Source organism: Canis lupus, chromosome 3 (assembly GCF_011100685.1).
Source record: "Canis lupus familiaris isolate Mischka breed German Shepherd chromosome 3, alternate assembly UU_Cfam_GSD_1.0, whole genome shotgun sequence".
Taxonomy (NCBI): domain Eukaryota; kingdom Metazoa; phylum Chordata; class Mammalia; order Carnivora; family Canidae; genus Canis; species Canis lupus.
Genome location: NC_049224.1, coordinates 89163735 through 89187736, shown reverse-complemented (window position 1 = coordinate 89187736; position 24002 = coordinate 89163735). Strand labels below are relative to the sequence as shown.

Below are 24002 nucleotides of genomic sequence, written 5' to 3'. Positions count from 1 at the left end.
TTCTTTCACTTATTTTAACATCCATGTCCTTTTCTAGGATAGATTTTTGTAAGTCATTTCATGTCTTAAGGAGACCATGTGTGAATCTTGATAGATGAGTGAGGTAAATGACGAGTCTCAGAACAAACAGGAAAAATTCTTTTCTGCTATGATACCTGTTGTATCTTTCAGTTTCTTCAATTTTAAAGTCCATTTGCTTTCATGATGGACAGGTATTTTTTTTTAACTAAAAAATGGTAATTAAGTTTCCCTTAATTACATGCTATCATGTACTTGTCACTCGGTGATATATTGTAGAAAAATTCATTCCTTTGAATCACTAGGTGTTGTCCAAATATTACCTAGTTCCTCTTCTTCTATTGTGAAGGAAATATGGAAAACATGGAAAATGTTTGACCATCCACAGAATTGAAATGAAAACAAAGCAGTTTGTCCCTTGAGTTTTGAAATGTTTTGATCCTAAAATGTAACTTTAATTACAATCTTAACTTATTAAATAAAATATTGAGCTTCTACAAAACTTGAGGGTAAGAATATGTTGGAGAAGATAAATGCAAGATCAAGACTAATTTGGCTCTAAAATTCTTCCAGTTTAGTATCAATGGTAAGGGGTTTACAAAAGGTACACCACCACCATTTTACATCATGTAGTAAGATGCAGGTCACAAGAGAGAGGCAAGTTTCAAACAGAAAATAAGTTTATGCTACAAGCAAACCTGACTTTGGAAAGAAATGGGAACATGTTATATTGTCAATGGGTCGTTGCTGGGATATCAGAAGGTCTTAGATAGTCCATAATATGGCTAAACCATCAATATTTGGAATTTGGATAATCAATCAGATTCTATTTATTTCCCCAGTATCTCCTATCCCAATTGTCTCCTTTCTATGTCCCCCATTTCCCTCCTGTTATATCAAATTGTTTCCTCTCCTCCATGATCCTTACATTTGAGATAATTTCACAGTTATCCGAGTATTTAGAAACTCATGCCTTTGCTGTGAGTTCCAAATTTCATTAGCTTAACCTTTAAATCATTTTTTGATAATATCCTTGAATGAAATGTCTTTAATATGGAATTTATACAGACAACTAACGAGGGTCTTTCCAAGAATCCCCTGAACCTTCTGAAATTCTATGCAAAATTGTATATTCATTTCCCTAGGATTAGGGCCTATGAATGTCAGAATTGCTCAAAGAAAGTCCCTGCCTTACTGATTTGGGAAGTTCTATATTCCAGACCATTGAGAACATACAGTCTTTATATGCTGTGAAGTAGCAGGGTTTAAGATTTCTAGGAAGTATGCAGAAAAATTTCTTGAAGGTAATTTGGTCGCTGAAAGAAGGACATTGAATCCCTCCTTTTGTAAGGCATTCTTTATTGAATAACTCCCTCTCCGTGGCAGGATTTCAGATTGAATATAAAGTCTCACCTCTCTAACTTACTATACTTCCTGTATCTCCTCTGTCTCTTTCAGGCTTAATAGGGTCTTCTGTTGACTTGAATTAGTGTCGCATTCAGAGCTGTGACCATTGCTGACTTCACACTGCCACTTGTGAGTTACCAGAACAGCTGTAAACTTCTAGGGCTGGAAGAATTAAAGCTCACGATGATTCTATCATGTACCTCTGCCTCTGTGTCTGTGTGTGTGTGTGTGTGTGTGTGTGTGTGTGTCTGGGAGAGAGAGACAGAGAGATCTGATCTCAAGCCACATCCTCATTAGATCTCTCAAACTGTAAGAAGACAGGCTGATAAACATAAATGAGTGAAAAGAATCTGTGGGGTCAGGGGGAGACAACCGGAGGGCAGTCTTGGCCACTGTTTCTTCACTCCCATGGATCTCACTGATTGGATGTTAGAGTAATGTTAAATAACAGAACTTTTATGGAAAGCTGAGAATTTAGATTTTATGTGAAAATTTTCAAGATGTATGTACACATTCACAACTCATTAAAAACATTTAAAAGAGGCATAGAATCAAGATAAAAAGAACATCAGCTAATGTGGAATCTAGAGACCCTCGTTTGTGAATTTCAGTAGTAACTGGCTTAAGCTCTCAGTTTTCTTCCACCATCTTTGTGGTAAATTTGGACGATGCAGCATCCCTAGCAAACACCCTGGGATTTCCTATCAATGGCTTATTCTTATACAATTTTCCTCAGTTAGTAATTCCCTCTCTTCACTATCCCACTTCTTCACCAGGTCCAGATTATCCTTCCATGATGACACCTTTCCTTCTAGGACCTTTAGATAAAATGTCTCTACCACACATATGACAAAGTGTGATGTATTTGCCTACAAGATATTTTTTTGTCTTTTGCTGTTATTTTTTTATGTGCATGTGTCTGTCTCATGTTCTTCATTATTCATTCATTTGCCCTACAAATACCTATTCCACACTTTATACTAATGTACTTTGTGCTGAAGATGACATCAACGAATCATAGTCTTTCTGCCCTTACAGAGCTCACCGTCAATGTACATCTATCATATCAACTCATCAAAAGGGCAATTGTAAACTGTTGAGAGAGAGCTGAAACTCTCAGAAGGCTTCTTCTATGACATAGTATTATGGACTGAATGTTTGGGAAGTAATTAGGTTTAGATGAGATTTTTGAGGATGAGGTCCTTATGATAGGATTAGTTCTCTTACAAGAAGAGATAAGAGCTACCTTGATCCCCTCATCCCACCCCTGCAATGTGAGGACCATAGCAAGAAGGCAACTATTTAGAAGCAAGAAGAGACCTCTTACCAGACCCCAATTATGCTGGCACTTGATCTCAGACTTCCTGGCCTCTAGAACTGTGAGAAATAAATATGTGTTATTTAAGCCACGCAGTCTATGGTATTTTGTTATCAAAGCCCAGCTAACTAAGCATACATCTACAGAGTGGCTTGTACATGGGGAATATTCAGAAGTATTTATTGTTTGGCTACTCATTTTTACATGTAATTACTTATAACTTATTAAAAACATATTCCTGCCTTTCACAATATGGACAATTTTAACTGGTTGTTTCCATTGTGTAACTGTGTGAAGTACCACTTAGAGACCAGCAATAATTTGTATACCATGTGTCTACATGGCCACCATTCATGTAGAAAGTTCTTAGTTACTCAAAAGAAGCATATAGTTCTGCTGTGAAGTAGACTTTCAATCACTTTTTTATTTGCATTTATTTTAGGAAGCTCTTACAATTCTTTCACAGTACATCATTTATGAAGGAAGACTTTGTTAACGTAAAATGTAGCTGTAATAATTGTTTTTCAAAGAAAAAAATCTCAACACAATACTTTTAAACTTGATTTGATTACCTCAGAATTTTCCTAAAGAGTGGATATGGACTTAAATCCATTTTTCATAAAAAGGATTAACCATTGTTTCTTATAGTCATACTCAGTGAGAATTGAACAATAGCATCTCCATTTGAAAGAGACTTCTGCTACAAGGTTGAAATTAACTTCTTTTTAAATGGTTCAAAAATAACTCATAGCATAGTGGTTATCTTGGAGGTGAGAATTATCTGTTTTATTAGCTCTTTTAGGCTGTATTTCACAGAAAAATTCTCATGACTTACTAATGTGTTTCAATCCATTGTTTGGAAAGCATTTGATAAGAATTGCAATGATAACAGCTAAAATATATGAAGACATTGGAAACTGAGGTTCTCATTATTGTAGCACGTTGGTTATCTGTAGCTCATTCAATGGCATATTTTAAAAGCATCGCACTGATTTCCAAACAAGAAAGAAAAATTATAGGAGTTTCAGGCATTGCATGCTATTTCAATGTATTGTAACAATATTTTATATTCACAGACATTGAAAAGGTAAATTAAAGAATGGAAAAGAGGACCAAAGTAGGCATAAAGATAGTCAGTGTTTGGAAAGTATAAATTTTAGGGCACAATTCAATGCCCTGAGTTTAAAGCAAAAGGTACCCAGATCCTCTTGTTTTCTTTCTCTCTAATAAGGGGTTAGCAAAGCCGTAAAGAGGAAAGATGCAAATTTCCAGTGGCTAGTCAGGGGGAAAAAAAAACGTGGGGTAGTACTTTGTAAACCTAAAGATTGGTGGCCCAGGATAACAGAGGAGGAAGAGACCAAACTGAATAAGAAGAAAATGCATCAGCATTGTTCACAACCCTATCTTTTCTGCAATCAATGGATACAAGGAAAGATAAATCCATGAATGTTCAGAAATTTAAATTTAAATGGGGAGCACAGTAGTTATTGAAGTGAAGCTCCAGACTTGGATGGAATATAGGTTCCTACAGGATATGAGGTGTTTGTCTATGAGCATATCACTTATTCCTAACCTCCAGTTTCATCACCTGTAGGTGGGATGATAATTGAACCTGTCTCATAGCACTGGGAATGTTAAATGATATAATTGAAGAGTTGAACAGAATGCCTGGAATTTACCAAGCCTTTATGGAGTCCAACCATAATGTTCAATTATATTAGTAAAAATATGTAAGGGCTTTTATCAATCCCTTTATAAGCTTACTTACCCAAAATTTTCCTTCTTTTCCATGATAAACTATTTTCCTGACACTGAAGACTGGAACAAATTTACCATCATAGTTGCATAGGGAACACTGTGTTGCCTAAGTGCTGATACCCAAGTAGCTCACACTGGTAAGACCAAATGGACTTTTTTATGGTTGGGGTTGGTTCTGATGGGTGGAATTGCAGAGTGGTAGTTGTTTGGTATTTTGACTATGACCTCAGAATATGCCATTAGTTCATGAGTATATGATGGAATCAAAGGTAGATGAACTGAGAGACTAATTTATTATATTTTTTATCTATGTGATGGATACAGAGTTCCACTACCCAGATCCTCCTTCAGGGAAGAAACGTTTGTGCTAACATAAAGAGTGACTCAGGCTGTCAGCAGCTTCAGGGTTTGACTGATCTGCAGAGAGCTGCCTCACTCAAGGACCTCTGTAATGAGTATAAAGTCCCAACTCTTCTGGGGCAATATAGGATAACTCTAACACCCCAGAACTCCCTACAGGGTTGGTTGAGACTTTGTGGTTCTGCAATAATAAGACTTCTCCTCTCTATAATCTTACTTCCACCCTCTCTCTTCCATAAATGTTAATTTTTTTATCCCTGTACACTAAATTTTTGGAGAACCCAATCTCCTTGGTTGGCTTCAGACATCCAAACTCTTCTTCAGAAATCCAGGGCCTTGTTTGCTTCTTTCTCATACTCAGAAAGTTACAGGATTTAAACATTCAGCTTCCTGAAGACGCTCAGTACCTAGAATCCTCTTGGGCCAAGGCCTGAAGTAGGAATCCTCTGACACACTGTTATAGGACCACTTGCAGAAGAGAGAGGTCTGGGCCATACAAGAAAAGGACAGTATGGGTCCTAAGTCTGGGACAAATGAACAACATGGATGAAGGCCTGATCCTGATTTAGACCTTATGCTTTTAATGAGAGTGTATTTATGAGATTAAGAAGGAAAATGATAAATTATGATATTATAGATTCTAGAGAACTAGAACATGAACTAGAGAACTAGAGAAACAACTGAAAAATAAATACTAATAAAGTACATTTACCTAGTATACCAAATGATAATCTCCTTCTACTTATATATTTATTTGTTACAGCAGCATGTATTATCTTAACTATATTATAGGCTTGAGGTTGAATATACAAATTTCTTATGGAAAGGTGGAGAAACATATAGTAATGACAAACTGGATCCAGTATAACAAATCAATTAAGAAACTGCATATTTTTAATGAGTAGAATTTAGCATTGCAGCATTTCCTCAGTAAGGCAAATTAAATTTCTAAAATAATAATGTACTTATGGCTAGAACTTTTAAGTGGGTAGATGAGTAGAAACTGTGTCCCCAGAGGCTTTGGATAACTATTCTGACAATTGGTTTGCCCGAAGATTTGAACTGATTGGTAACAGGCTTAAAACAATTAGATGCATAATATAATGTTAACTGAATAATTGACTAAGACCGATTTTTCAATAGATAGTATCTAGTGGCTCAGTTCAGAATTGTTTCTGTACATGAAATAACAGTATTTTACTTTCAGAGAAGTCCTGGCATCTGACTTGATGTTAAGAAATTGCTCCAATAAGATATATAAGGCCATCACATTGCTCAATTAAAGGAAATGTTTGGTACAGAGACGATTGGCTTTCCATCCAACAGTTGTGCCCTCTTCTCTAGTGCAGAGTAATGCTAGGAAGTGGCTGCCCAGCCAAGGACAGCATAACCCGCACCTCTTGTATGAAGGGGACATGTGATTAGTTTCTACCAACAGAATGTTCACCAGCAAAAGTAGTTAAGAAGCATGGAGACCACGGGATGAGCACTGGGTGTTATTCTGTATGTTGGCAAATTTAACACCAATAAAAAATAAATTTATTATTAAAAAAAAAGAAGCATGGAGACCATTTCTACTTTCTTTCCCTTCAGATGCAAGGATTAGCTAAAGACTGGGGAGATGACAAAAGCAATAGATGGAAAGAGATTGAACATTGCTTGAGGAACAACTGTTGACTAATCAGAAATATCTGTTTATGCTTTACGAGAGTGAGAAATCTCCTTCTACTTGTATATTTATTTGTTACAGCAGCATGTATTATCTTAACTATATTATAGGCTTGAGGTTGAATATACAAATTTCTTATGGAAAGGTGGAGAAACATATGGTAATGACAAACTGGATCCAGTATAACAAATCAATTAAGAAATATGCATATTTTTAAATGAGTAGAATTTAGCATTGCAGCATTTCCTCAGTAAGGCAAATTAAATTTCTAAAATAATAATGTACTTATGGCTAGAACTTTTAAGTGGGTGGATGAGTAGAAACTGCTCAATCTTCATTCTCTTGAAGATTAACATCTTGTAATCTAGAATTTGGATTTTCATCAGTCTTCAACAAATGATCATCTGAAAATATGCTCAGAGCTTAAAACATGTATTGTCAGGTTATGTTGAGAATTACTAAAGGAGGGAGTCATATTTACTCCAGGTGTTAAGTAATTCTGGACCCTCCATTTGGAGATGAAAAGCAGGACGAATTATTTATTAACTTATACTATGCATTCATAATTTCTCTTTTTTATGACATAATACTTAAAATGTACAATTATAATCATTTAACATATGCAAAAGAGCTTAGTTTTGGGTCTGACAAATTGAAAGCTATGTGGCGAGTCAGTCTCAACTATATCAATGAGAATCATACCTGAGGGATGGGAAAACAATGGGATAGATGGAACCTAGGTGTTTAGATGACATTATGCAGCAGAGGCTATTGATCACTGGACTTTGGCCTACTTCTGAATTATTGTTAGATGAGAGATAAGTAAAATTTATTTTTCTTGATCCAACTGTATTTTAGGATCTTTTTGTGATAGAAGCTTAGTCTAAACCCAGGTGTTACAGGCTGAATTTTGTACCCCCAAAATCCATAAGTTGAAGTTCTAACAACAGAATGTGACTGTTTTTGGAGACAGGGGCTTTAAGAGGTTATTGTGTTAAAATTGAGTCTTTAGCATAGGACCTAATCCAGTATGACTAGTGTCTTTATAAGAAGAGTAGATTAATACAGACTGCATTTACAGAGGGATGACTGTGAGGACAAAGCAAGGAGGTGGTCATTTGTAAGCCAAGAAGAGAGGCTTCAGGAAAAAGCAAACTCACTGATACTTTGATCTTGGACCTCTAGTTACCAGAACCGTGAGAAATAAATATCTATTTTTTAAAGTTCTTATTTAAATTCCAGTTAGTTAACATACAATGTAATATTAGGAATTTCTATTATTTAAGTCACTCAATATGGGGTATTTCATTATGGCAGCCCTAATACAAGTAATACACCATGCACACATTCACTCATTCAATTTGTACTTAGCACTTATTTTGTGACATGCCTTATGCTAATTGATGTAGATGCCAAGGTACTGAAGAATCATTCTATGTCCTCATGCAAATCACACAATGGATAAGGAATATCTCATTCCATTAAACCTTGATTTATTTTTAGGGAATATGTTCTATAAATAAAATATATTCCATCAGTTATGGACTGAATTGCATCCCCATCAAATTCATATGTTGAAGTCTTTGCTTCCAGTGTCTCAGAATGAAGTGATCCTATCTGGAATATGTCTGTTGCAAATCTAGTTAGTTAAAATGAGGCCCCTAATTCAATACAATTGGTGTCCTACTTGAAATTTGGACACAGGACAGACAGGCATAGAGGGAAGATGCTGTGAAGACCTAGGGAGGACCCCATGTACCAGGAGTGCTTGAGGCTTCCAGAAGCTGGGAGAGAGACATGAAACAGAATCTCCCTCAGGTATCAGAAGAACCAACTCTGTGCACACCTTGATTTCAAACTTCTAGCTTCCAGAACTGTGAGACAATAAATTCCTGTTGTTTAAGCCACCCAGTGTGTGGGACTTTGTTATGGCAGCTTTAGCAAACTAATACATCATCCATTCTACAATACAGGTTAAATATTTTAAATCCTGGAATCAGTAAATAAACCCTGCTGCTTGACATTTGGAGCTAGGGTAGTAATCCATGCCAGTCTTACACTAATTATTTTCCTTTATCTGCATTCACCAACATACCCTCTATTCTTTCAATCAACCCTTATTGAGAATTTTCATCTATATTCTTTATATTGTGCCACTGAGGTTGTGATAAACGCCACTGAGCAGAAGATGCTGATCTCAGATATGAGTGTGATGTAGTTCCTAGGAAGACATGGAATAATGATCTGACATTGATTTATTTTCCCGAATTTAAGTTGCTTAAATTCTGTTAACCAAAAGGAATTAAGTCCTAAAGGTAATATCACCTTTAAATACGCATTGACAGACAAGAAGACCAAAGATGCCAGATGGATTATGTTAATTTAAATCACAAAATGAAGTAGATATCACTGGGGGAGAAACATAGAAGATCACTAGTTGCTGGTTATTTTTCTTTTTTCCTCCCTGACACAGACCCCAGCAGTTGCTGGTTATTTTAGAGAGTTTGTGAAAATAAAGAGAGAATGAAGAAATGTTTCTCTTATTGTTTTGTTTTGTCTTGTGTTTTCACTGCACAATTCCTGGATGTGTGAGACAATAATAGTTAGAGATAGCATTCAAATTTTCGTGGCATTTAGCTCTGAATTAAGATTAACCTGCGGGCATTATGCTGAACAAAATAAATTAATCAGAGAAAGACAATTATCATATGGTTTCACTCGTTTGTGAAATATAAGAAACAGCACAGAAGACCAGAGGGGAAGGGAGGGTAAACTGAGTGGGAAGTCATCAAAGAGGGAGAAAAACCATGAGAGACTCTTAACTGTAGGAAACAAACTGAGAGTTCCTGAGGGGAGGTGGGTAGAGGATGCGTTAAGTGGATGGGCATTAAGGAGGGCACATGATGTGATGAGAACTGGGTGTTATACGCAACTGATGAATTATTGAACTCTCGTCTGAAAGTAATAATGTACTATATATGTTGGCTAATTGAATTTACATTAAAAAAGAATGACTTACTCTTTGTTGTTTTCCCTATATCCACATAAATATTTAATTGCTCTTATATAAAAACAAAAACTACTTGTCTTATTTTATACACCCCTCCTCTTTTGTTGCTCTCTACCCTTGCAAAGACACACCTGTCTAAATTTAGGAAGTGACTTCATTTATTATATTGTGGTATAAAGAACATACAGAAGACTGCTATTGACTTTACAAAAGTCTAAAACCCCAGTCTTCTTGGAAGGATCTGATAGCCATGTTGTACTAAACTAAGGTGGCCTTTCCTCTGTTCTTTCTGTTCACACCAAATAATTGCTTCAGAAAACCATATTATGCTGAGTGAAACAAGTCTATTGGAGAAGGGCGATCATCATATGGTCCCACTCATACACAGAATATAAGAAATAGTGAAAGGGACCATAAGGGAAGGAGTGGAACTGAGTGGGGAAAAATTAAAGAGGGAGACAAATCATGAGACACCCCATAACTCTGGGAAACAAAGGGCTTCTGAAGGGAGGGATGGGGTGACTGGGTGACTGGCACTGAGGAGGGTACTTGATGGGATGAGCACTGGGTCTTATACTATAAGCTGGAAAATTGAATTTAAATACAAAATTTAAAAAGTAATAGAAAACACAGTTGTTTCCAGAATCCCTCTACAGCAACCAGCACTATCAGTAAGAAAAATCTGGATAATTTGCTTCTTCAAGTCTCAGTGACCTCTTCTTATTAGTGGGACCAGGATGGAAGAGAGCGTACATTTTGAATATGAAAGAAAGTAAAATTAGATCCCTGAACTGAATAGAATAAAAAAAAAATTTGTTGTTTTCCAATGGTATGTGTGTGTGTGAGGGGGAAGGGACTCTTTAACGAGAAAAAAATATTGTTTTGTATTAAATTAACGAGAAAAAATTGTATTAAATTACAATACAACATACTGCAATCTTTGTGGGAAACATTAAAAAAATGCCTAAATTCTATGAATTAGAGAAAAGACTACCAATAAAATCTAAGATTCTGATAGCTAATATATATATACTTTATCTCAGGACATTTTGTCCAAACGGGTAAAATGATCGTCATTACCATATTATTATCAATGAAATTGTACATTATCATTTCAGAATAATTGTAAAGAAAATTCAACTCTTGATTCAGTATTGACATAAATGTCAAATAGAGTACATGATATTATTCAGATCCATTCTGACTTCGAATCCCAGGATTTTAAGAAAGGTGTCTTGATTCTGGAAAACAAGGTCTAGGGCTCCTTAAAAGAAGGGAAACAATAAACAGTTTAAGTATTTTGTAAGAACTTCTAAAATACATACTGGTTTTAGGGAAAGGAGGTATGGAATTACATTTTTCATGTATGATGTTCTTAATCAAATGACTCTGGAGTCTATGGTCACATGAAATATTTTTTAATCTCCTCGCAAATGGAACACTTACACTCCAAGTGTCAATGTCAAGGAAACAACTCCGAGTTTAAATTTCTACAAGTTTAAAGATTTACATTAAGATCTCAGTGTTAGAAAACTATAATTGAATGCAAGCTTGGACATAATTAATAGTTAAGCTGTATAATTTTTCACTTTCCATTTCAAGGATTGTTACTAAAATAGCAATTTTTCTCCTCTTGCTAATCCAACAATTTCATCCTGACAGCCTGTCATCATGAGAATTTACTATCACATTACTGCTTTACACACTCCAATACAAACATTTCCAAGCTGAAATTAGATACGTTGACAAGAAATATGGCTTTTAGTTAATGATTTATGGTGTTGCTTTGGAAAAAGAAATGTTCTCTTAAATATATTATCCTGACAAGTAGCTTCCAAACTTTTTGTTGAAGCATTCAAAGGGAATGTTTTATGATCACTGATCAATAAAAATAGTGCTTTGGCATTTTTATATCCCTCTCCCCACAAAGAAAGAGAAAATACTACGAGAGTAGGTCACGGTGATTAATAGTACGTGGATTATATCTGGTAGACCAGGGTGTACACCTCGGATTTTCCACTGACTCGCTCTGTGGTTTGCGTTACTGGTTTCCTTTCTTGTGTTATAACTGTCCCAGCTATCATTTGGATCACGAAGTGTACCCACCCCTGAAGGTGTTTTGAGGGATTGAATGCAGTAGTCTCTCTCATCTATGGGGGCTATATTCCAAGACCCCAAGTGGTTGCCTGAAACCATAGAGAGTACCAAACCCTACACATCCTGTGTTTTTCCCCCCTATATATACAGATCTATGTCAAAGCTTAATTTATACATTAGGCACAGTAAGGGGTGAACAATAGCAAATAATAGGATATACTAAACAATATGCAATATAAACAATAAAATCACAAAATTAAAACAATGCACTGTAATAAAATTCATGTCAATGTAGTCTTCCTCAAAATATTTTATTTTTTGTATTGATATTTTTCTTCTGGTAATGACGTGAGATGTTAAAATGCCCACATGATGAGATGAAGGGAGGTGAGTGACGCAGGCACTGTGATTAGTGTTAGGCTACTATTGACCTTCTGATAATAGTGTAGAGGGAGGATCATCCACTCCTGGACCTTGGTTGACTCTGGGTAACTGAAACCATGGAAAGAGAAACCATAGATACAGAGGACTACTGTCATAGAATCCACCAGAAACTTAGGTGGAAGGAACATCAAATAGTGCTGAATAGTTATCTGGTATTTTTATCATCATTACCTACTGGCCGCAACTCAGGGCCAGTTTTGGGCTAAGAAGTAAGGACATATAGATGAGGAAGTCACACTTCTCTGAGACCCTCCAAATGTCATTGTCAAGGAAACAACTCCGACCTTAAATTTCTTAAGTTTAAAGATTTACGTTAAGATCTCAGTGTTAAAAAACTGCAATCGAATGCAAGCTTGGACATAATTGTTAAGCTGTATAATTTTTCACTTTCCAAGGATCGTTACTAAAATAGCAATTGTCCTCCTCTTGCTAACCCAACAATTTCGGTGGATCAGACTGTGCTGTCAAGCAAAAAGGAGGTGGCACATGTGAATGCACTTCGAAAAATAAGAAACTCAACATAAATATAACAATGTTTTGTCAATAAAATCATCACCAGTGTCCTTAAAAATAAGTTAATATTAAAAGGTGGGTCAGTATCTCACTTCAGAGTGTTAACAACTTGTATTTCACAACCATATTGCCAATATTTTAATCTTAAATACATCGAATGTCTGTTAACCAACTGACTCCACCATCCATTCGTTCATGCACTCCACAAGATTCACCAGTGTCCACTCTGTTCTGGGGACTCACTTGCCAGCCTTTTTAGCCACCCAGGGCTCTGTTTCTCAAGCACACAGTCACACCTTTCTTTCCTTTTCATGTAAACTGATTCCTTATTTTATGTCTGATCTTCTAGGAAGGCTTTCTGATGCCTCTTAGCAGAACGCCTCATGGGTAATTTACAAATGTCTTTTAAAAATTAAGCTTCCTTAAACCAGCAAAGTACCAAATCTAGTCAAAAGGCTGCCATGAAAATGAATACCTGACACGGCTTTGGCTGGGTATGGGAAAACAACAGTTTGAGAGCCCAGATTTGGGGAGATAATGGTACTGAGACCCACTGGAATTGCATTTAAGGATTTCATACACGTGACAAAACCCGTCTACTGCTGAAATTGGCTTGATTTACAGTGTAAGATAACAGTGCTTCTAGCATCGCAAATGCTAAAACAACTTATTTAATTGCTTTAATTCACTATTAATTGATTTTTTTAACGCACTCCCAAAGTACAAGTCTTTCCGAGCTCTACAAGCATAAATAACACAACTATAATATCTTTTCAACTTGCTGACTGCACGATATCATGAGCATTAAAACTATGGCATAACAGGGTGGTTTACTAGTTGTTACAGTCGTGAGAAATTATGAGTTGGTATTATTTGTCAAATCTATATAACATCAGAACTTTATTTTTAAAACCAGAAAAGCAAACATCAACTGAATTAAAAAATGGATTTTATATATTACTATTTATTTTTAGAATGCAAATATGAATTAGATCTCCCCAGCATGACACTAAAATAATAATAGTGTATTTTAATATTTGTGGTTTGTAGAATTTAGATAGTACCTACTTACCGAGATGCTTACTGGTGAAATTCCTTTTAAGAATATGAAAGAAAAATAGCGTAGTATAGAAAAAAATGCATTGGGAGTTAATAATTAATAGCCTCTTCTATTTTTCTAATAGAATCTAGAGGAACCCCATCCTTTGCTTCATTCTTCACTCTTGTGAATTGTCTGTAGGGTAAACTATACTGATGGAGAATATTCAAGAATCTATCTCATGGTGGGCAACTCTAATGTTCCCAAGGTTTTTCTTTGTGTTTAGCAGAACCTTATTTACCTGCAGCTTCTATTCATTAAGTTCTAGTTTTCCTTTTGGTGCTAAAAGAGTTTCATTTTCCATATACCCCTAAGTCCTTGAACCACTAGAAGGCAGGTATCTAGTTTCCGCCTCCTTCTCATTAGACTAAACACACAACATCATCAATATTTCTTCCCAGAATGCAGCTCTAACTCATCATCCTGGTGAGTCTCCTCTGAATACGTCCTACTTTGAGGTTTCTTCATCTTGTCAGAATATCCCATCAGCATAATTCATCCAGCTTTATTTCCCATAGTCTTATTATGAAAGAAGATGTTTTGCTTGTTGCTCAAGAAAATTGTTAACATTATTAACATTTAAAAGTTTTATACTAAAATACGGAATATTTGTTAATATATTTAAAGTGTGATTATATACATACAGAAACTTCTTTGGATATTTTAACAGGCTCTCATCCACGTCCTATCCTGTTGCTACCTTCCAGTGAATAGTGCCAAGTCCTGGCCACAGTACTCAGAGCCACGCAGAGCTGACGCCGACTGCCTGTTTCCTGCACGCACACTCACTCCCTGTCCTCTGGCACCCCTCTTGTCTACATCACAATCATCTGTCACCTGTGCAGCCTGAACAGGCTCTGCACTGCTCATCCTCTTCCCTTCCTAAGTCTATTCTCGGCTTAGCAGCCAAAGGGCTCTTTCAAAAACCCAAGTTGATTGGGGCGCCAGGGTGGCTGGGCTGGTTAAGCATGTCTGACTCTTGATTTTGGCTCAGGTCATGATCTCAGGGCCAGTCTGGCTCCGTATGCAGCACTGGGAGCCTGCTTAAAATTCTCTCTCTCCCTCTCTCCCCCACTCATTCTCTCTCTCTCAAAAATAAATAAAAACAAACAAACAAAAGAACATAAAGTAGGTCAAGGCCTCAACTGCTGGAAACACCCTGAGACTCCCCATTATAATGAGAATGAAAGCCCAACCTCTTGCCCTGTGTCTTCTCTGTAACATCTCCTCCCTCAAACACCCCTCTTATACCACCCACAGTGCTCCAGGTGCATTTGCCCTTCCTTCAGTCTCAGTGGGGCCTAGGGGATCCACCTTTGGGCATCGGGACTGCCTATCCTGTCACAGGAAGCGCTTTTAGCAAGTATCTGCATGGCTGCCTCCCTCTTGTCAGTTAGGTCTTGGTTTACCTGTCCCTTCCTTGGGAGGCCTTCCTCACAAGGTCACAGGATACAAGTAGTTTCTCCTACCTCTTTCAATCCCATCACCCTATTATACTGGTACTTGGCGTCATTAATACATTCTCATTTGTTTATGTGTTTATTGTCTGTTTTCCTAATGAGAGAAGCCCCCGCCCCGCCCCCCATAGCAGCATCCTTGGCACTTCAGTCACTTCAGTGTTGCTGGGTGAATGTGTGCATGCATGCCTGGCTCCTGGGGAGCAGGTTCACAGGTCACAGCAGGACACTGTGAAGTGACCAAGGCCAAAGAGTCTGAGCCTGGGTTTGAATTGCTGATTTGTACTTGCTAGCAGTCAGACTTTGAGCAATTTATCTAACATTTCTGAGTCTGAAATTATACATTTAAAAAAAATGGGGATTAAAAAATGTTACTTCAGGTTATTGGAAGGATTAAATAAATTCTAAAAAGTGTGTAAAACGCATAGACAACTGCTATGTAAATTTAGCAATGAATAGTTATGTGGCCGAATTTTTAAGTGTTTGGGGCAGCTACAGTGTTGACTCATATTACACTTAAAATATAATATAAAATTCTCTAAGTCTTTTTTTTTTTTTTTTTTTATGTGTGTTGCTGGGAAGTGCCTTTTTTTTTCTTCTTCTTCTTACACAGTAGCCTTTTGGGAGCCAACTATAGAAGTTTATATTCATCAGCTTTATTTTGTTCATTCATTCAGTACATCATTCAAAGCTGCCTAAAAATGTTGACAATTTCCATTTTATTATTCATTAAATGTCAATTTGGATATTTGGAACCAGGGTTTCCATCTACAATCTGAGGTACCCAACCCAAGCTGTCTTGGTCTACAGACCTCTACAAGGATTCATGGGACCACCTTCTAGCAGCTTCCTTTCCTTTGCCCCAAGCACAGCCTGGACCTGCCCTTGGGGGAAGGCTAAAAATAAAAATAGTAGCTTTTAAAGAAACTGCCAAACTAGTTTTTAGGGTGGCTGAACTAGTTTATCTTCCCCTTGTCACTATGTTTTACTTTGGCTGTTTTAACAGGTATAGTGGCGTTCCCTTGTCAACTCTATTTGTATTTCCCTAACAACTGGTGGTATTGATCATCTCTTCATACGCTTATTTGCCACTCATATATTGTTTTTGGTTAAATATCTCTTTATGTCTTTTGCCCATTTTCTAATTGCATTGTTTGCTTGTGTTCACCGTTGAGTTTTGAGATTTCTTTATATACTTGTTTCTATATATATTCTAGGTATGACTCCTTTATCTGATCTGTGGATGCCAGATATTTTCTCCTTGTCTGTTACTTGCCTTCTCTTCCTCTTAATAGGGACTTTCAGTGGATAAGACTTATTTAATTTTGATGAAGTCCATTTATTGATTGTTTTATGGATCATGTCTAAGAAGTCCTGAGTTCTAAAGATTTTCTCCTTTGTTGACTTCTAAAAGTTTTATAGTTTCATGTTTTATACTTAAATCTATGATTCATTTTAACTTAATTTTGTAGGAGGTTGTAGGGGAGGAAAACTTTTCTTCCATTCTAGGTTCTTCAGATGGACTAATGATTAAATTTACATAAAATAGATTAGCAGGATATTTATTTATTTATTTATTTATTTATTTATTTATTTATTTTTAGATTAGCAGGATTAAAACGAATTTAATTTTATATATACAGGAGCCGATAAAAATATGAGATTCAAAAAAGTGACCAAAGAAGGTAGTCTTAATGCCTTTTAGACAAAGAAACACTAAATTTGTGGAGAATGAAGAGGACAAAGGGGTTTGGGTTTGGGGTAGTAAATTAGTGAAGAAGTAACAAGCCTTAGTCTTCTCAGCCCTAAATACCTTGGTCATAGTGACACCTTCTAGCCTATTGCTATAGGGAAGTTACCTTTCACATGGGGGATTTATCTCCTGCTTTCAGGTAACAGAGGAGCTCAGAACGTCCTCCTTGGACCAACTGTTTCTTAAGTTGCTTTAATTCAAAATAGTTAATATGCCAAAGTGGCATATTTTGGGGTGACATATTCTGGTTCCCTTCAAGGCATTGAGTTTTGGTTGAGGTTCTTGTTTTTCTTTTCTTTCTTTCTCTTTCTTTCTTTCTTTCTTCTTTCTTTCTTTCTTTCTTTCTTTCTTTCTTTCTTTCTTTCTTTCTTTCTTCTTTCTTTTCTTTCCTTTCTTTTCTTTTTCTTTCTTTTTTTATTATCATTGATTTCTCTGACATTTCAAAAAGACTATCTTTCCTCTATTAAATTGCTTTTGTACCTTTGTCAAAAACCATTTGAGCATTTTTGCATGGATCTATTTTTGGGCTCTCTATTCTGCTCCATTGATTTGTGTGTCTATCTTTCTGCCAATACCAAAGAATCTTGATTACCTTTGCTATAAAATAAGTCTTGAATACTGGTAGAGTGATTCCACCTACTTTATTCTTCTTTTACAAAATGATTTTAGCTATTATAGTTTCTTTGGCTTCTCACATAAATTTCAGAATAATCTTTTCTATGAGTGCAAATATCTTGTATGGATTTGAATAGAAATTCTGTTAAGGCTGTATATCAATTTGAGGAGAATTCACATTTTTATTATCTTGAGTCCTCCCAGTCTGTATACCTCTCCATGTATTTAGATCTTTTATTCCTTTCATCAGTATTTTGTGATTGTCAGCCAGTTGGAGGTGGATGATACCATGTTATCTCCAGGGGGGATGGGGTCCCTTACTGGGCCTTCTGACATCACCTTGGTGGTGTTGGGGTGACTCATTACAGCCCGTCAAGGATGGAAGTCTAGGCTCTCTGTAGTGCTTTGCTGACAGGGGTGGAAGTGGGGCCACAACGTTTTTGGTAGTGTTTAGCTAGAGTAGAAGTATTGTCTGCAAGCTTCCTGTTTTGCTTGGAAACTCCTGGTCCTTTGACTGGAGAGAGCAAGCTTCTTTTGTCTGAATCTATTGGTGGTTCCAAGTTGCTGGTTCCTCATTGTGTCATTTCTTTGTCCTGTGGTCTCCTGCTGGTCTGCTTTCCTCTCTACATCTATTAGAGTCTTCTTATATTTATAATATATAATATATAATATATAATATATAATATATAATATATAATATATATATATATATAGTCTGGAGTGTTTAACTCTACCTAGCAGGAGGAATAAGGTACATGAATTTTATCTTTCTGGAAGCAGAAGATAAAAGTTACAGAGCAAGTGTTAGTTTCTTTTTCAATGTGTGTTTCTATTCTCTCTTTATTAGATCGTTTTAAAAAGCTGGTATTAACCCCGACATGCTTATGAGAATGTTGGACAAAGTAGTTAAGTGCCTTATCCAGTTGGACCTGGTCAATTCATGCATGGGATTATTCCTTGTACCAAATGTGTATATTTTTAAAGATTAAACTCTTTTTGTGTGAATACAAATGGTTTTAAAAATTAGGCTCTCTTCAAATGAATAGAATAGGCATTAAATCATTTAAAAAATCATATTGGATCAAGGTAGGAGTTAGAAAGTATACTGTGTTTGGTTTCATGGAAATATGCCAATTAGAGACATTTTTCTAAGTTCTGACACAAGATTTAAAAGTCCTGGTTTTTCTGATGTCTGGTAATTTTTTTTTTGGAACCAGTCCCTTAACTGTTCTGGATATTACTTTCCAAATTTGTAAAACAATGGTAATAATACTTGCCTTGCCTATTTCTCAGACTTCTTGTAATGATCAAATGAGTTAGGATATGTGTAAATATTTTCTAAGTTGTTAAGCTATTTACAAATGTAAGATGTTATTTTAATCCCCATCATTATTATTCAAATAGTTATGAATTTTCTCTTTATCTAGCAAAATGGAAGGCAGTAAGATACATAAGACTTAAGGAGAGATATATTAACAATCATAAGAATAGGCTTTGCAAAATAATAGGTCCAATAAATGTAAAGATTATTTAAAGGCTATTATATAGATATTGATATGATAAAGAATTATACGCAATTACATAAAGCAAAGAAATTAGTTGAGAATTTCTTTCTCCAAAAATTTTAAAAAATTAGATTTATTATCCAGTGTGGTTTAGACATGACATAAAGAAAATAAAAAGCAAAGAGTCAATTTCATTCTAACACAAGATCTTCCTGTCAGGCCAGTCACCTAAATATACCCCCTGCTTGTTATTTCATGATTCCCCTTCTTTCCCTCCTACCAGTTCTTCAGGATCCAGCAATATTCTCACCACCTCCCCCCACCACCCTGTTAAGTTTCTCTGACAATTCCAGCCTACTCTACTCTCATCCTGTTCAGAAATCTTATTGCTCTCATGGCCTATACTACAAAATTAGGCACTTAATTATATATTGCCTTGCACTGTTTTCTAATTGTGTCATGGATATCTTCTCTTTCATGCTAAATTGTAAATTATCAGCAAAAGACCAATTTTCATGCTTTTCTGTTTCTCCTTCAGCATTTAGAAAACTTGGGCATATACTAGCTCCTCAAAGAATAATTGGTTGACCAATGATTCAGAAAAGCTTTTTATAACTCTTTAACTATACAGTATTAAAGAACAGAGTACAAGACGACCAATGATAACTGTATTAATTACCCTGAGTGGTAAAGTTATTCAGTACACTTGGGCTCTGGAAGCTACTGAGACTTCTAGTTGGCAGAGTAGACAGCAGTGATGAACTAAAGGGCCATACATTTTGAGCTCTGGAATGAGTCATCACTACCTGCAGAATAGATTAGTTAAAAAGAAGTCTGTGATTTTTTTCACTATTTACTTCAGTTGTGTTGGTATCAACCATTCAGCATCCTATCCTCAAAGTAAATCAAGGTGATGTGAAGGGTTAATTTGTATGAAGTGTTATTTTGGTTCATATATAGACCAGACCCAGACAAGACTAAGACAAGAGGCATTCATTAGGAAGTTTGGAATTCTTAGAAAATTCTATTAAGTTCTTTTATCTCACTCTAAGAAAAAATAAAAGCAAAAGTAAACATCTTTGAGAGGTTGCCACTGGGAACCTTGGAAATTATCTAGTTTAACCTTCTCATTTATAGGTCACAGGCTCTAGAAGTTACATAAAAATGGGTTACTGTTGCAAGGATCCATTTACCAGTTCAAAGAATGTTCAAAATACATCATTTTAACTACTTTAGTTCTTCATTTGCTAGTATTTGGATAAGCACCTCAAAGACAATGTTCACATATTTTATAATTCAAGTGTTCTGAATTTAAACTCCAGATTTGTTACTTATTAGTTATATAACTCTAAGTAAATGTTATAGCTTCAGTTTCCTCATGGATAAAATTGACAAAGCAATATTTATTTATCTGGATTTTTTTTTAAAAAGATTTTATTTATTTATTCACGAGAGACATAGAGACATAGGCAGAGATAGAGGCAGAGGGAGAGGCAGCCTTCCTGCAGGGAGCCCAATGCAGGACTCAATCCCAAGACCCTGGGATCACACCCTGAGCTGAAGTTAGATGCTCAACCACTGAGCCAACCAGGCATCCCATATTTCTCAGAATTTTTCCAAGAACTAATAGTTTCATACAAGAAACATTCTTAGCACTGTTTAGAAAAACACAAGATCATAATAAGTTACTTTGCTTATAAGCTCCATTTTAAACATAATTCAGTAGTCTTGTTATTATATTGTAATCATCATTATTGTTAAGTTCAACTTTTGAGTAGGGACTATATTACTGATGAAAACAATTGATGATTAATTGATGATTAATCAAATGATTAATTGATTAATATAATTAATGAAGTTTTAGAATTAGTCTAGGATGTCAAAGGAGCATAGAAGAGGACACCTCACAAAACCTGGGTGCCAGAAAGTATACCTGTAGCAGAGGATGATTGGTATGAGTCTTAGAGATTAGATTAAAAGTAATTGATGGAGACAAGTTGGTTTGGGTACATTTCGATTTTAGGTAAGTGTATCAGGAAGGAACATGGTTAAGTGGAGTGTATAACATAAGGACCAATGAGAATTATTATAATAAAATGATGCATTAGGAGAGATGGAACAGATGGAACCCATTTGAGAAAAGGTCATACTTTGTGAATAACTGGAATGAGCCAGTTCTGAGAGGGAAGAGTCAAGAGTGACTTTCAAGATGTCTAGTTTGGATAAGTAGGTAGATAGAGAAATAATGAGTGTACTTTGGGCTGGGGTGAACTTGACATATATTACAGGGGATGCTTTTTCCCTACTTCTCATATGTCCATACTAGAGAAAACTCCTCTAGTCCGATACTTCTGGCTTCTCTTCCTTACTCATTTTGCCTTTTGGGGAATGAATGCTTTATTTGATGAGTAGAACTGGAAAGAGTAACGTGGGCAGAAGAACTCTTCCTTTAGGAAACAACTTGGCTGTGGAGAGTATGTGCTTTTTTTTTTTTTAATGTCACAATGCATACTTTTAGGCTGGATAGGAATCTGCCATTTGGGGACCACACGTTGTCACAGTCCAGATCAATTCGTGATACATATTAGTAGTCTTACTTACCCACATTTGTAAGTCATGTGCTCCAAACTAGTCATGGTTTGACTTCCATCTTTGCTACTTATTTCTCAGATTTCTTAGCATTAGAGCAGGAAAGACAGGTGCAGTTTATAGGACTCCTCAGAGACCTCAACAAGGCTATCTTCCTGAAACTTACCATGATTTTAACAATACATCTAAGGCTCTGTTTTAGTATCTCATACAGCTGACTCGAATAAATTGTTAAATGTTGAGCCAACTATAGTTCGAGCATGTCATACGTTTGTATATCCCCCTTAACACATAATAAATACTCAGTAACTATTCATGGAGTTTACGTATTTCAAATTAGGTGAGGAAGATAATTATCTTGCATTTAAAAATCACTTTAGAAAGATTCAGAGGTATTAATTTATTGTACTCTTTTTTGGTGATTTGCAAACTGTCCTCTGTTCAATTTTGCCAACTGGATTATCTTTCCCTTAATAGACCCTTCTCCTTTTTGTCACTGAACCTATCTTATGTGCTATGTGGTAAGTAGAATAATCGATTTCCACATCTTAATTCCCTGATCCTGTGAATATGTTGTTACACGGCGAGGGGAATTAAGGTTGCTAATTAGCTGACTGTAAGATAAGGAGATTTTCTGGACTTTCTGGGTGACTCCACTATAATCACAAGAGTCCTTACAAATGAAAGAGGGAGGCAGATGAATCAGTCAGAGAAGATCTGATGACAGAAGCAGAGGGCAAAGTGATGCAATTGGCTTTGAACACAGATATGACACCACCAGTGTCACCAGTCAAGATGTGACAGCCTCTACAGGATGGGAAAGGCAGAGAAAACATATTCTTCCCTAGACCCCCCAGAAAGGAATGCAACCTGTTGACAACTGATTTTAGTCCAGTGAGACCCATTTCCAATTTCTGAACTGCAGCGCTGTACAGAAATGAGTTCGTGTTGTTTTAAGCTGCCATGTTGTGGGAATTTGTTAGATCAATAATGAGAAACTAATATACTCTGCAACTCACTCTTCCTCTGCTCCCTGAGTGGGAGTTTATAAATGCAGGGACTCTGTCAGAGATGAATTCTGGTTCCTCCACTAGCTAGCTCTGTAACCACAGTTACTTAACTTCACACCACCATTTCCTCATCTATAAAATGGAGGTTATAACAATACCTTCCCTGGAGAGCTGCTGAGGAATTAAATGAATTAACATGTAGGAAAGCACTTAGAACAATGGGCACATGGTAAACACTATGTGAGTGTGTGCTATTATTGTCCGTGGTATATTTACATCTACAGATTATTTTGATAACCAGTTCAAACATCATCTCTTTCACAGAAAAATGCCTATTATTTCCCTTCTTCTAGACATTAAAATCTCTCTTCCTTAAATTCACAGAGAATTTTCTCTGTATAACTCTTTACTGCACTTGGCAACTTAAATTTTATTTGAGGAATTTCATACATGTTCAATCATCTCTAAGATATAAACTCTTGCAAGGAATTACTGATATGTTTTGTTTGCTTATTTATATTAATCTTGTTATCCCCATAGTTTTTGGGCCAGTGTTTTGCAAAGTATAGGCTCTCACCAAACATATTTTGAAGTACTAACAGTGTTTTCAAGAAGCAAAGTAAATAAATCACCCACTGAATGGTGGTTAGTATCATCTGTTTCAAGAATTAATCAAAACTACAAGAGTGCCATAGAAAACATACTTACAAGTAATTGACAGGATTCAGATTTTGTTTTTTTCTTTCATTCTAGATGTTCAACCCTAATTTAAATCACATATTAGATCAGGATTGCTTTTTAATTAATTATTACCCTCTAAAGAATATTTTATAAAGTCCCCTCTGAAGGTTTTCTCTTTGATTAGAAAGCATGATGCTGTGGGGACTGAATTTTAGTGCTGTGCAAAGACATGATAGGACCTCTCATTTCTGCATTTCTAGAACATTTCCATTAAGACTGTCATATGTGGCTAAAAAGTGGACTTCAAGGGGTTTTCTAATAACAGTGGTTAGTCGACCAATATTTCATAAATGGAGTGAAGACATACAAACATAATTACCATAGGAATCAGTATTTTAAGTTCTAAAATTAATATTCTCATTAGTGGTTATGTTCATTTTTTGCATACAGCTACAGTTAGTCTCAAAATACTGATAATTACTGTAAGGTTATATCTTGGCCCAGCATAAGAAATGAAATCCAATTAAGACCAGCTGCTGTTAACCTTGGCAGTATTTTTTGAAATTATTCTCCAAACAGTCCCAATTTTTGTTAAAACTGTGGAAGAAAAAGTTACTTATTGAGAAGGAGGCAAATTAAATCTAAACCTTACAAACTCTGACTTAGTGCCTCTAATGATAAGCTGATTCACATGGCTTC

The 24002-nt window shown here is 35.9% G+C and overlaps 1 protein-coding gene and 1 long non-coding RNA gene across 4 annotated transcripts in view; both read right to left on the bottom strand.

Moving 5' to 3' along the window:
- Window positions 1-24002, bottom strand: part of KCNIP4 (potassium voltage-gated channel interacting protein 4) — a 1126248-nt gene that overhangs the window by 306222 nt on the left and 796024 nt on the right. The window lies entirely within an intron of this gene.
- Window positions 1375-14455, bottom strand: LOC119871272. Its single transcript, XR_005357403.1, has 3 exons — window positions 14338-14455; window positions 2753-2802; window positions 1375-1587 (listed from the first exon to the last, which is right to left on the bottom strand). It is a non-coding gene; the product is annotated as an uncharacterized LOC119871272 (long non-coding RNA).